This window comes from Herpailurus yagouaroundi, unplaced genomic scaffold (genome assembly GCF_014898765.1).
Source record: "Herpailurus yagouaroundi ecotype Mexico unplaced genomic scaffold, PumYag 139, whole genome shotgun sequence".
Lineage (NCBI taxonomy): Eukaryota > Metazoa > Chordata > Mammalia > Carnivora > Felidae > Herpailurus > Herpailurus yagouaroundi.
In genome coordinates this window covers 6,542,141-6,554,147 of record NW_024412394.1, presented here as the reverse complement: position 1 = coordinate 6,554,147, position 12,007 = coordinate 6,542,141, and the positions used below count along the sequence as shown (strand labels likewise).

The 12,007-nt window shown below is 48.5% G+C and overlaps 1 protein-coding gene across 3 annotated transcripts in view; it reads right to left on the bottom strand.

Annotated features, from left to right (window-relative positions):
• The window catches only part of DAAM2 (dishevelled associated activator of morphogenesis 2), a 118,560-nt gene extending 106,987 nt beyond the window's left edge, over positions 1-11,573 (bottom strand). For 2 of the 3 annotated variants that reach the window (XM_040473406.1, XM_040473407.1), the window contains exon 1: positions 11,412-11,573. The gene's annotated coding sequence lies outside the window, so the exon portion shown is untranslated. The remainder of the gene's footprint in view (positions 1-11,411) is intronic. The other variant, XM_040473410.1, reaches the window with a different exon arrangement.
• Between the last annotated feature and the right edge of the window lie 434 nt (positions 11,574-12,007).

Sequence of the window (12,007 nt, the reverse complement as noted above, 5' to 3'; positions counted from 1 at the left end):
GGGAGTTTCTAGTCTGTTACCACATGCATCTCAGCAGTAACTAGATCTGTGAAAAAATTCACCTTGTCAGAGCCTAGTCTGAGCAAGGAAAGGTATGCAGAAGGGAAGAAAGCCAGGCGCTGTTTTAGCATCAACAGAGGAGACTAGAAGCACATCGCATGGGGGCAATCTCCAGACACACAGTGTTCTGAAAGAGTTAAAGAGAACCTGTAGGCCCCACTGATCAGGAGAGCAATGCCCCCTCAGGTTCCCAGAGGGTGAGCCTATGGTCCCAGTTGACCCGGGACATTTACCCAGACAGTGCCAATGGATGCCTGCCTCCCCAGTGTCCCCTCCAGTGACCCTTTCACTCTTGAACAGGCCCTGGTTTAGACAGTAAACTACATGGTCGTCCTTGCCTTCCAGGAAATTTGTGACCTTTTCCAACAGCCCCTGGGCAGGAAAACAATTTGGCTTCTCAAGGTCATTGAGTTGGCTTCTTTCTGCTCCTTTGTTACAGACTGTCTCCTCACAGCCACCACCCTGCAACTGGCCCAGGCTCAAGGGTGACAGGCCCTGCATCGGTGCCCATGTCTCTGTCCAGTGTTCACACTGAAGCCCAAACTATTCACCATCAGATCCCAAAACATAGGAACCTTAAGTCCAAGGACATGTGTCTTCTATCCTGGCTCTGAAAATTTCTTCCTGTGTGATCTTAGACAAGCCACTCCACCCCTCCGAGCCTCAGTTTCCTCATCTATAAGAGAGGGTAACAGCACTCATCTCATCTCATGGGACTATTGCAGGAAGTAGAATGAGTGAAAACACCCAGCACAGTGCCTCGTATACAGGACGCACCTGCCTGCAGCAGGCTTTCTGGAACACGTGAGCTCTCGGACATAAAGGGCACGGATAAAATGAACACCTCAGGAACCCCAGTAAATGACTGGGCCTCAGGCCCCGGCCTTACCAAGTTGGAACTGCTTCTTCCTCTTTACAGAACATGGAAAACATGGCACAACCACTTCGTAAAACTGACGGTACCTCCTGAAGCTGACCACACGCGTTCCCTGGGATCCAGCATCTCCACTCCCCGGACGTACCAACGGGAATGCACTCATGGGTTGACCCAAGGACAAGTGCACAAATGCTCACAGTGACACTGTCCGCTAATCGCCTCAAACTTGGCAACCAGCCATATGCCCATCAACAGAAGGGTGGATGCATCAAGTGTGTGACGGTCACATAATGGAATGCTACACGACAGTGACAATGAGTGGTCTACACAACAACACTGCGCTCAGCAAAAAGAGCCAGACCCCAATGAGTACACACCGTATGATTGCATTTATAGGACGTTCAAGAACAGGCAAAACAAGGGGTGCCTGCGCCTGGGAGGCTCAGTCGGTTGAGCGTCCGACTTCAGCTCAGGTCATGATCTCACGGTTTGTGGGTTCGAGCCCCGCGTCGGGCTCTGTGCTGACAGCTCAGAGACTGCAGCCTGCTTCGGATTCTGTGTCTCCCTCTCTCTCTCTGCCCCTCCCCTGCTCATACTCTCTGTCTTTCTCAAAAATAAACATTAAAAAAAAGAAGAACAGGCAAAACTAATCAACTGCATTGGAAGTCAGGATTATGGAAGGGGAGTAGCCAGAAGGAGGCATGGGGGCTTCTTAGCCCAGAGACAGTTGGGAGGCAGGGGCTTTAGAATATTCTGTTTCTTGGGGCATCTGGGTGGCTCAGTTGGTTAAGCCGCTGACTTCGGCTCAGGTCATGATCTTCCACTCCATGAGTTCGAGCCCCACGTCGGGCTCTGTGCTGACAGCTCAGAGCCTGGATCCTGCTTCGGATTCTGTGTGTGTCTCTCTCTCTGCCCCTCTGCCTCTCATGCTCTCTCTCTGTCTCTCTCAAAAATAAATAAACACTAAAAACATTTTTTAAAAAAAGAATATGCTGTTTCTTGAACTGGATACTTGCTACACAGGTATGCTTAGTGGGTGAAAATCCATTGGGCTACATACGTATAAACTGCATTTTTCAGTCATGTTGAACTTCAACAAAAAGTTTTAAAAACTTTAAAATGTAAAATGTATTTCTTTTTGTGGTACAGACTAGATCAGACTAAGTAGCACACTGAGCGAAGCCAGTCAGATATTTTACTTAATAATATAAGTAAAGTGTTGCTCCCCCCCAACCCTACAGCTTTGTGCCGGGCACCGTGCAGGGTGCTGGGTGAACAGGGCTAATGAGACTTGGTGGCTGTCCTCCATCATCATCATCGCTAACATTTCTTAGTGTTCCCTATGAGTCAGCCCTGGTGTCATGGCTTCTTTTCTTCTTTCTTTTTTTTTTTTTTTTTTCTTTACCAAATCATGCATGAACTTTATCTTGATCACAACCTATTTTACAGATGAGGAAACTGAGGCCCAGAGAGGTAAAGTAACTCATGCACGGCATCACAGCTAGCATGAACTGGAACATGAATCTGAACCCAGGGGCTGTGCCCATAAATCCGGTCTATCAGCTCTGGTAGCCCCAACTTTCACTTAGACAGGCACAGACATCAATAACATGATCCATTCAGGGCAGCAGTGATGGCGAATCATCATCTGTGTGTCTAGAAAAGGCAGCTCCTAACTCTGGGCAGCTCCTAGCCCAGTGCCACATGACAGGTGACAGACTGATAAATATGTTGACAGAGATTAAAAAGAAAAGAAGGGTTAAAATGGCCTGGCCCTACTACTGCCCCAAGTCCACAGAGACTCTGAGATTGCTTCAAGCTAACTTCAAAGCCACCTTTGGCGGTGTGGGAATACTGACCCATCTTCCTGCTGACATGGAGTTTACTCCCTTCCCTTGCCACCTGGTCCTGGGACCTTGAGGCTGGGGAACGAACGCGGTGTCTGGGAGGAAGTGAGGGAGGGTTGACACTGCCCTCCAGGAATGTGGTCAGACATTGAGCCGTGAGTCTAGGTCCCTGAGTCTGGCACACGGTGCATCCATCACACAGGCAAGCTTTGCTTTGGCACGCGGGCAGGCCATCAGTATCTGTGACCCGAAAGGCTGAATATTCAACACAGCACCAAAGGTTGCCCCCATGCTTAGGACAAAGCAGAAAGAAACAAACACTCCCTAAGGGCAAATCAGATCTGGCAGAGACCCATGCCGGCATGACGCGAATACCTATGTGATATGGGGGCAGGAAGGCAGCCTCCCAGTGGACCAGCAGGGTTCTTGAGACTGCGCCCCTCAGTATTACAGAAACACTGGCAAGATGCAAAGGAATTCCCAAAGGTCAACTTGTCTAGTGCCCCCCATCTCCAGACAGGATGGCAACAAAGCCATCTGGTTGAGCTTCTACACAGATACACCTACACCCATCAGCCTAGCATGGGGAGGCAGGGGCAAATGAAAATTTGGCAGTAAAAATTAAAACATTTGCTCAGTCTATCCAGTTAGGACACCACCTTATTTGTAAGGAAACCTAGTTGGGTCTCACCTAGAAAACACACAGAATAGAGCACAAGAAAAGAATGCACTGTGTCATATTCTAGAAATAATGGACTAGAAAATAATGGACTGCTCCAATGTGGAATTTAAGATACAAAACAGATGATCATAAGGGAAGGGAAGCAAAAATAATATAAAAACAGAGAGGGAGGCAAACCATAAAAGACCCTTAAATACAGAGAACAAAGTGAGGGTTCCCCACCGCCCCCCGCCCCCCCCCTCCCCTAAATGGGTGAAGGGCATTAAGGAGGATGTTTGTTGGGTTGAGCACTGGGTGTTATATGTAGGGGATGAATCACTAAATTCTAGTCCTTAAATCATTATTACGCTAGATGTTAACTAACTTGGATTTACGTTAAAAAATGCAAAATACAAAAATACAAAAAAGAAAGAGAAAAGAAAAAAGGAAAAAGAATGGGCTGCTCCAAAACAGGTTCATATGAAGTAGTCAATATTTCTGGAGCAGGCAGGGGGTTCTCTGGAAGGGCTCTTGAGGTCATCATCTCACCACGCAGCCTCAGTCAACCCCATGTGGAGCCCTGAAGCTGGGATGCCCTTTAGAATCTTCCCACATTGGTCTAGAGGGGCCAGGCCTTCATCACGCCCATCAATCATTGGATGCAGGTGACCCAAGAGAGGAGTGTGGGCAGGAGTGATGATAGGCAGGGCAACTCTCTTCAGTGGGCTGACCACTGCCAGCGCCACCTGCCACTGGGGTCAGGCCAGAGCGAGGGTCAGGGTGGCACAGTATATGCCCACTACTCAGAGATTTGGCCCCAGGTGATCTGAGTGTAGAGTCTTCACGCCTGACCATTAAATTACACTGCCTGATTTGTTCCATCGGGACGGTTCTCCCATCTAATGGATCAGTCTTTGACATTTTCTACTGCCTTCCTGCATGGGCAGTGATGGAGGAGAACCAAGCAGGGAAGGCTAAACTGATGAGAAGGTGGGGGGGGGGGGGTCGGCCACAGGGCCTGATGCCCAATAGCTTTCCCAGGGGACAAACGAGGCCCACACAAAACGTGCACTCATATCCCAGATGGTCGCCAGGGCTATGTACATCCATCACTCAGCCTGAGTGCCAGAATGCAGCTTTCCTGGGTGATGGATGCTTGATATGTCAGACGCAAGGACCCAAACTGGTGATCATCAGGATGAAACCATGTTTAATAACTGACTGATGTTAAAATAAATAACCCCACAAGAATGGCATGATCTCAAATATATAGAGCCGTGGGTGTCTCGGCCTAAAGAAATCAGACAAAATAAAAAGAAGTTTGATGCATTGCAGGGATAACCTTGATAGATGCTCAAGGGGAAGAAAAGTATGCTGCAGAGTAATGTGCAGTTAGACTCAGTTTCATGAAAAACATTCAAACAACAGCCGCTATGCCTGAATACACACCTGCAGGTATTTGTATGAACAAGGGAAAAGACAAATATAATCCTAGGCTATCGACATTAATTGCGAGGGTGTGGAGAGGGGGTATTCACTTTCCACGTGTCTTTTTGTATTTCTAGATGATGCCCATTCACTTGTTTAAGTAAAAATTATTCATACTTTGGAAAAATCAAAGAATATGCTTTTTAAAATTATCAGCATCGTGTCATGTGCATAGTGGGGTCCCATATAAAAGTATTATTTCATTTTCTCTCCCCCCTCACCTCCATCAGGGCAGCTCCTAGTTGTCCACTAGGGGTTGATCAAAAGGCCGAGATTTTTCTGCGCCCTCCCCTTAATCATTAGAAGAGAACTTTATCTTAATATTCTTCCACACACAATATGCATCTGCCATCAAAATAAATCTGCCACTAAAATCTATAAAAATTATGCAACATGTTCTGTAGTCAAATGGCAATGCTGACCATAGCAAGCCAACTCCCAATTATCTTGGCACATATACATGGAAAGCCCAGAGAAGCCAAAACCCAACTTTTCACCACATCTGCCGACAAGAAGCCAAAGGCTTGGTTTTATGTTTCTCTCATCTTTCCCTGTCCCTGGCTACTCCTCAGGAGAGGTGTTCCAGAGGGCAAGAACCAACAGAGAGTACAGAGATGGTCCACAAAGGGTCCACATAGTCTATAAACTGGGTGGTTCTATATGGTTGACTATGGGGATTTGTTCTTGCAATCCCATTAGTACCTGAGCAAAGCCCTACTCTTTCCTCAAGAGTTAATTCAGAAATCACGGAGTTGAACCAAGGGTCTAATTGACATTGTTGGGCTACCAGGTGTGGATTCAACAAGGCAATTTGACTTTTATGAGCTCCAAACATGTAGAAGGCATGAAGGAGACTCAGTTCTTCCTTGCCTGCTAATGCAATGTGTTAAATGTTATGACAGAGCTGTGCGCCATGTTTGTGGGAGTGAGGAAGAAGGAGTGATTGGGGCAGGCGGGGAAAAGCCTTGCAAACGGCATTACAGGGGGAAGCAGACACCTGAGCAAGCCTGGCAGGACAAGTGGACCAGGAAGACAAGGACTGAGGAAGGTCCTTTCAGGTAGACAGAACTATGAACAAGGATACAGAGGTAGGATATGCTTGTGAGACCAGGTTAAGTGCAATAAAACCTAAATTATCCCCTGGAGGAATGATGGGACTTGCTGGTCGACACAGCAGCCAGACATTCAGGAGCATCTCACTAACACACCTGGGGGGCCTGGCCTGACCTGTGCCATCTTAAAAGGACACCCGTTACCTCTGAAACCAGTTTTTCTTCATCACCCCAGCTCATTATCTTTGCCTACCACATCCCTTACTCTGCCTGTAATACTGGCTTCGGATTTTGACTTTAATCTAGTTCGTTTCCTTTCACTTGGTTAATTGCCAGAAACTACAACCATTACAGCAAGAGCTAACATTTGTTGAGTGCTTCCACGAGGCCAGGGGTTGACAATCCTCTCAACCATCCTGCGAGGGCCGTATTATTTATTATCATCCCCCTTTTTCAGGTGAGAAAACAGACTCAGAGAGGTAAATAATATGCAAGGTCTTACAACAGGTAAGGGGGGCGCACCAGGATGCAAGCACGGGTTTGTCTGATTCCCCCACATTCTGGACCACCATGCCATCATGTCCCTCCCTAAGATATACTCTCTGTTCATGTCTGAGATTCAGAGCAGGAGCCATCAAACTTCTTCTGTTAAAGGGCCAGACAGTAAATATTTTTGAGCCATACAGTCTCTTTCACAACATTCAACTCTTGCCCTTTTAGCATGACAGCAGCCAGAGAGAATACATAAACAAATGTCATGGCTGCATTCCAATAAAACTTTACTTATAAAACAAGGCCAGCAGTCTGGATTTGGCTGTTGAAACTCCTGGCTCCTAATCTACAGTAGTTTGTTCATTCTTTCATTCAATTAGCCAACAATTACTGAGTGTCTACCTTGTACCCGGCACGACCCCAGGTTAGGGGGATACAGGGAACACCACACAAGTGCCTGCCCTCATGAAGTGTAATCTAAGCAAAGAGTTGGCTGTGTGTGTGTGTGTGTGTGTGTGTGTGTGTGGAGGGGGGGTTCACCCATGCCTGCTACCCTGAATATTAACCTTGGGACCCTTCACTCTTTCCTTAAACCTTAGGCTCTCTCACTCACACTTCGGATCGCTTGGGGAGCTTACAAAACTGTCGATGCCTGGGCCCCACTGCCCAGAGATTCTAATTTAATTGGCCTGGGGTGGGCCCAGGTTTTGACATGTTTACAAGCTTCCCAGGTGATTCTAAGGTGCAGCCAGGGATGCAACAGAACTGCTTGGGCAGCTATTGCCTTCCCGTTTCTTCCACTCACTTAAGGTGTGAAAGAGGGGAAGTCCTTTAAGCTCTCAGATTCTGAGCTGTAAAACAGGGTGCAGGCCAATCTCATAGGATTATTCTAAGGATGAAATGAGGCCACATGCCTTTCAAACTGTAGGCCGTTACATAAATGTAAGGTACTATTGTTACCGTGTCATTATTATTCCGTTTTAATGGTAGGTACTGCCTCAACGACTTCTCTCCCCAGTTTTGACTTTGATTCTTTGAACCAAGACAGCGTTTGGGATTTCTAAAACAAGCTGTATGGAGGTTTCGCTAATAGCCCGGGTTCATGGGTCAGTGAGCTGGTGGCCTTTCCTTTCTTCCAGGAGAGGATCACATGGGGCTATTTGTTTGACATGGGGAACACTGATCTGTGCCGCCTCACTTTTGTATTAAAGGTCTCCATCTCCAGGCTGAGATAGCTGACCTTTGAGCACTGATGTTAAGCCCTGAATAAGTAGCTTATTTGCTTTGACTCATGGACAAATGTCCAAAGCCATGCACTTTCTTAAGCTTAGAACCAGAGAGGGAGAAGGCACTAACATTTTGCTAAGCTCCGAGCACTTGGCTAGATCTTTCCCATATATATTTCATGTTCAGTACAACCCTGGGAAGTAAAAAGAGTCATTGTTTTCATTTGACAGATGAAAAAGGATCAGAAACAATGCATCGCTTGGAACCTGAGGATTCCAGAACTCATACCTGGGTCTACTTGATTCAGAAGCTCCTTCCACCGCATGGCGAGGCATCCTACAAATAACTCAGCTCCCCTCTGGCCAGGACTCAGAGATAGAAAATTGCCTAAAGTTTATTTTTTCTAGGTTTTTTTTTCCCTTTGCTCTGCTTTTTTTTTCTGTGGACAGGAGACCCAGAAAGAACCCCACGACACCTGTTAACACCCATAGTCTGATAAACCTTGCACATTACTGGCATAACGACACATACAAATCCAAAGAAAAAGCAATCTCCCTCTGCACAGCATCTTGACAGTGCAGTTTTATAACCTCATAATGAAACAAAAAACAAACAAACCAAAAAATGTGAGAAGGGAGCTGGAGAAACAGATACTGCCAGGAGCGAGGAATTCACTGATCCCCGATCTGGGCCATCTCAAGAGAAGTTGGCCACTGGCTGAGCCTCTGAAAAGTCATCCCAGGCCACAGTTAAAGAGAGAGCTTGAACAAAACAGAAACAAATGTGATCTTCAACATCTTAAATGTCAACTTGAAGGATAACTTAGAAGCTCTGCGATGGGCCATGAGAACCTGCAGCTGCCCTCTCCAGTACTGTCCGATGGACTAGCCAACTCCCCAAGACAGTGTATCAACCGGGGGCAGCCGCCCCACCCCATATGCCCCAGAGATGCTTACGGATAGCTGAACGTCCATACTTTACAACCCATCGGAGTTGGCTGCTTAATCAACCTCCGACCTCAGGCTGGTTCTACAAGACTCACCTGGTTCTCGTGATTCCGGGCCCCCCCCCCCCCCCGCCACACACATACAACCTTCTCCCTCCTGAGAGATCTCCACCACAGAAGTGGTTTCCAGACCAGATACTCAGGATGCCTGCTACCTTCTCCCACACGCTCACGCATGCTCACTCTACTGGTCACCTTCTCTAGAGGGCAGAAATACGGGTAACCTGGGCCCTAGGACTGCCACCCACTGGCCCTCAATAATGGAAAACAGGTGGCCAGAGCTGGGGAAAGGTCCTTTCCCCAAAACCTAGACCCCCGATGGCTGAAAAATGAAGAGATAAAATTATGCTATCCCCTTTATCAAGGATCTACAACATCACTAGCTCTGTTCTTAGTTCTTTTCCATAAATATCATTTTTGTAATAACCTTGTGGGGTAATTATCCTCCTTTTACAGATGAGGAAGCTAAAACGCAGAAGGAAAAAGTAACCTATATGCCAGGTTCCTAATTCTCTCCCAGGGCAATTTTCTCTGAGGTCTGCACTCTTTCCATCTCGCCGGGGTATACCTCAAGTCCAGCGCCAAAGGGCACAGGATCCCCAAACACAGAGGCTCTGGCTGTGGAGACCTCCTCTGCTATCAAAGCCCAAGTTGTTCTTCCTGCCAGGTGTGTTTGCCCTTCGGACCTTCAGGGGAGCCTGAGAATGCATCCTCTCTAAATATTCTCATCTCAGAGACGACCCAAGAGCAGGCCAGAAGCTGGAGCTGACAGAAGCAGGGAGATCAGTGGCCTGGGAATTCGACCTGGGTCTGAAGTTGTTGAAATGTCTCCCACAGCAATCCCAGAAAGGTTAGAATCCCACCAACGCTCCAGAGAAACCCCACGCGATGAAAGAGTTGAAAGCCCTCGACTGGCCTGAAGGAGTCTTCTGATGGGACAAGAGTATTTCTGAGAGTCTGTCTCCTCTGGGTCGCCCATGCCCCTGGGTCTTTAGCCTTCTATTTGCAAATATTGGGAATGAGTGGCGATGTTTAAAATTGGTACTTCCACTGGCTCCACTAAAATCAAAGAAGCCTGTGCCTCATTAATGATTTTGCTGCCTCCCAGCCACCTGCAGGTAGGCATGCCCTTGCCTTTACCCCTGGATCCCAGGCTCTTCAGGAAGGGGCAGAGTCTAACCTGTTTAGTTTCAAAAACTCCGGGGGCGGGGGGTTGGGAAAGCAGACCCGGGAGAGAACATGTTCCCACAGAAAGCAGTAGGCTTTCCACCTCCCCCACACTCACCAAAAGAAAACACATTCACAGGCCTCCCTACTGGTCCTGCCCTCTCCGCCTCCCGCTTCCTGAACTCCTGACTTTTTTCAGAGTTCTAACGCCCAGGACAAGTTTCTCTCCTCTTCTTGTCCTGATGGGGGCACGAGTATTCACTCAGCATCCCAGGATGTGGAGGAACAGTTCTGAAAACTCAGGAGTGAGCGTGCAACTAGCGGGCAGCAAGACCATAATAGCCTAGTTGTTTTTTGTAAAGGAAGAACCACCGGGAGTCGGATGCAGCTCCCGGCACAGAGGAGAAATGGGCTGTGTGTGCTGTCACGGCAGAGGCCAGGACCATCCCCGCACAGTGACAAACGAATAAACATGAGCCTGCACGTGCATGCCTCGGTACCCAGCTACCCGTTTACGTGCACTTTTGTTTACACGGCCCTTGGGATGGTTTCCTTCTTCTTCATCACATTGAAGGCAAAGACATAACTCCTGAAGCGAAAACGAGTCTATTTCCGACACTGCTGTCTGCTTCCCTAAGGGTCAATTTGTGTAATTTCTAAAATCCACCCCAAATCTCGAACTTCCTGCGGGTCCGTTTTTACATCTAGATTTCCTCCCTGTCCTGTACATTCTCTCATTTTTTTTTCCTAGGACACAGGGAGGGTCCAGCAACCTTCCTCCCACCCAAACGTTGTAGGCTGGCTCTGTTGCAAAATATAAAACCAGAGACCAGGCTAGGGCAGAGCTGAAAAGTCTCTCATTGTGGTCATTGGTTCTTGGACCCAACACTGACATCCAGTGATATGCAGTGGGCCATTCAGGGCTGGTGGACCCACACCGCCTGCACCCCAGCCTCCTATCTGAGAGCACAGTCTCCCTCTACTTCCTAGGGAAAATCCATCCCCTCCAGTAGCCCACTTTTCAGAGAAATCCAAGAAACTGACACCAAACCCGGAAGAGGGAGAAGCACTAAACTAAACTTTCCAAAGATGGGAAGTTGCTTTCTTTGCCCTGTAGACTTCAAGGAAAGCCCTCCAGGGAGTGTTCCCTGGAGAGGCGTAATCTGCCTTCCTACCTTCCCAGGAACTTTGCAAATCCACCACAGAGCTGTGGAAAAGTAGCCAAGGCAGAGAGAGAAGAGTTAAATCAAGCCCAGACCTCAGCAATCTGTGTTCAATTTTGATAAAAATCTCTCTCCCTCTCCCCCACCACCCCCCTTCCTCCACCCCACGGTTCAGACATGTCTCTTTATGTTAGGAGCTTGCATCTTGTTTGGGGCACCGCGGCGCTCGCTCCCCGAGAACCAGGCGCGTCCCTCACCTTGGGCACATGTGACAGTCGCATCCATCCCTCTCCCGGGGCAGGACCCGACCCAGAACCGCAGTGTCCTGGCCCCACCGCCGCCTCCTCCTCATCCTCCTTACAATTAATTACCTGCCTCCAGACCGGATCCTGCCTTCCTCGGTTAAGTCAAAGTCTCATTGCCTGATGTCAGGGCCACAGCAGGAGGCTGGCGGCCGCCACAGGTGCCGAGGTCCCTGGAGTCAGGACCCCCTTTCTGGGATGCTCCTTCTCTCGCCCAAGGTTCCCCACTGCGGCTGAGAGCAAGAACCTCCCGCTCCCCCTGCCCTGCCTGCTGGCCAGAGGCCAAGTTTGCAAATGGGAGCTGGGGCTTGGGAAGAGTTAAATCACCCGAATAAAGGCACAAGGCTGAGCCCCGGGAAGAGCCACCACCACAAAGTTGTCAGTTTGGGGGGTACCGGCTAACGTTCGTTGGTCCACTTGTGACAACAAGGAATCCGATTTCAAAGCCACACACAAAAAAAGCATTTCTTAAAAAAAAAAAAAGTTTTCCAAAAACACTTCCTGCGTCCAGATGTGCCAAGACCGACAGACAGACACACACGCAAATCACGCCCCGTACACACACAGACACGCACACAGGCCCCGGGAGCCCCCTCGAGGGCCGCTGGCTCCCGCAAACACTTTGCAGAAACACAACAGGCAGCCCGCGGAGGGGCCGCCTTTGC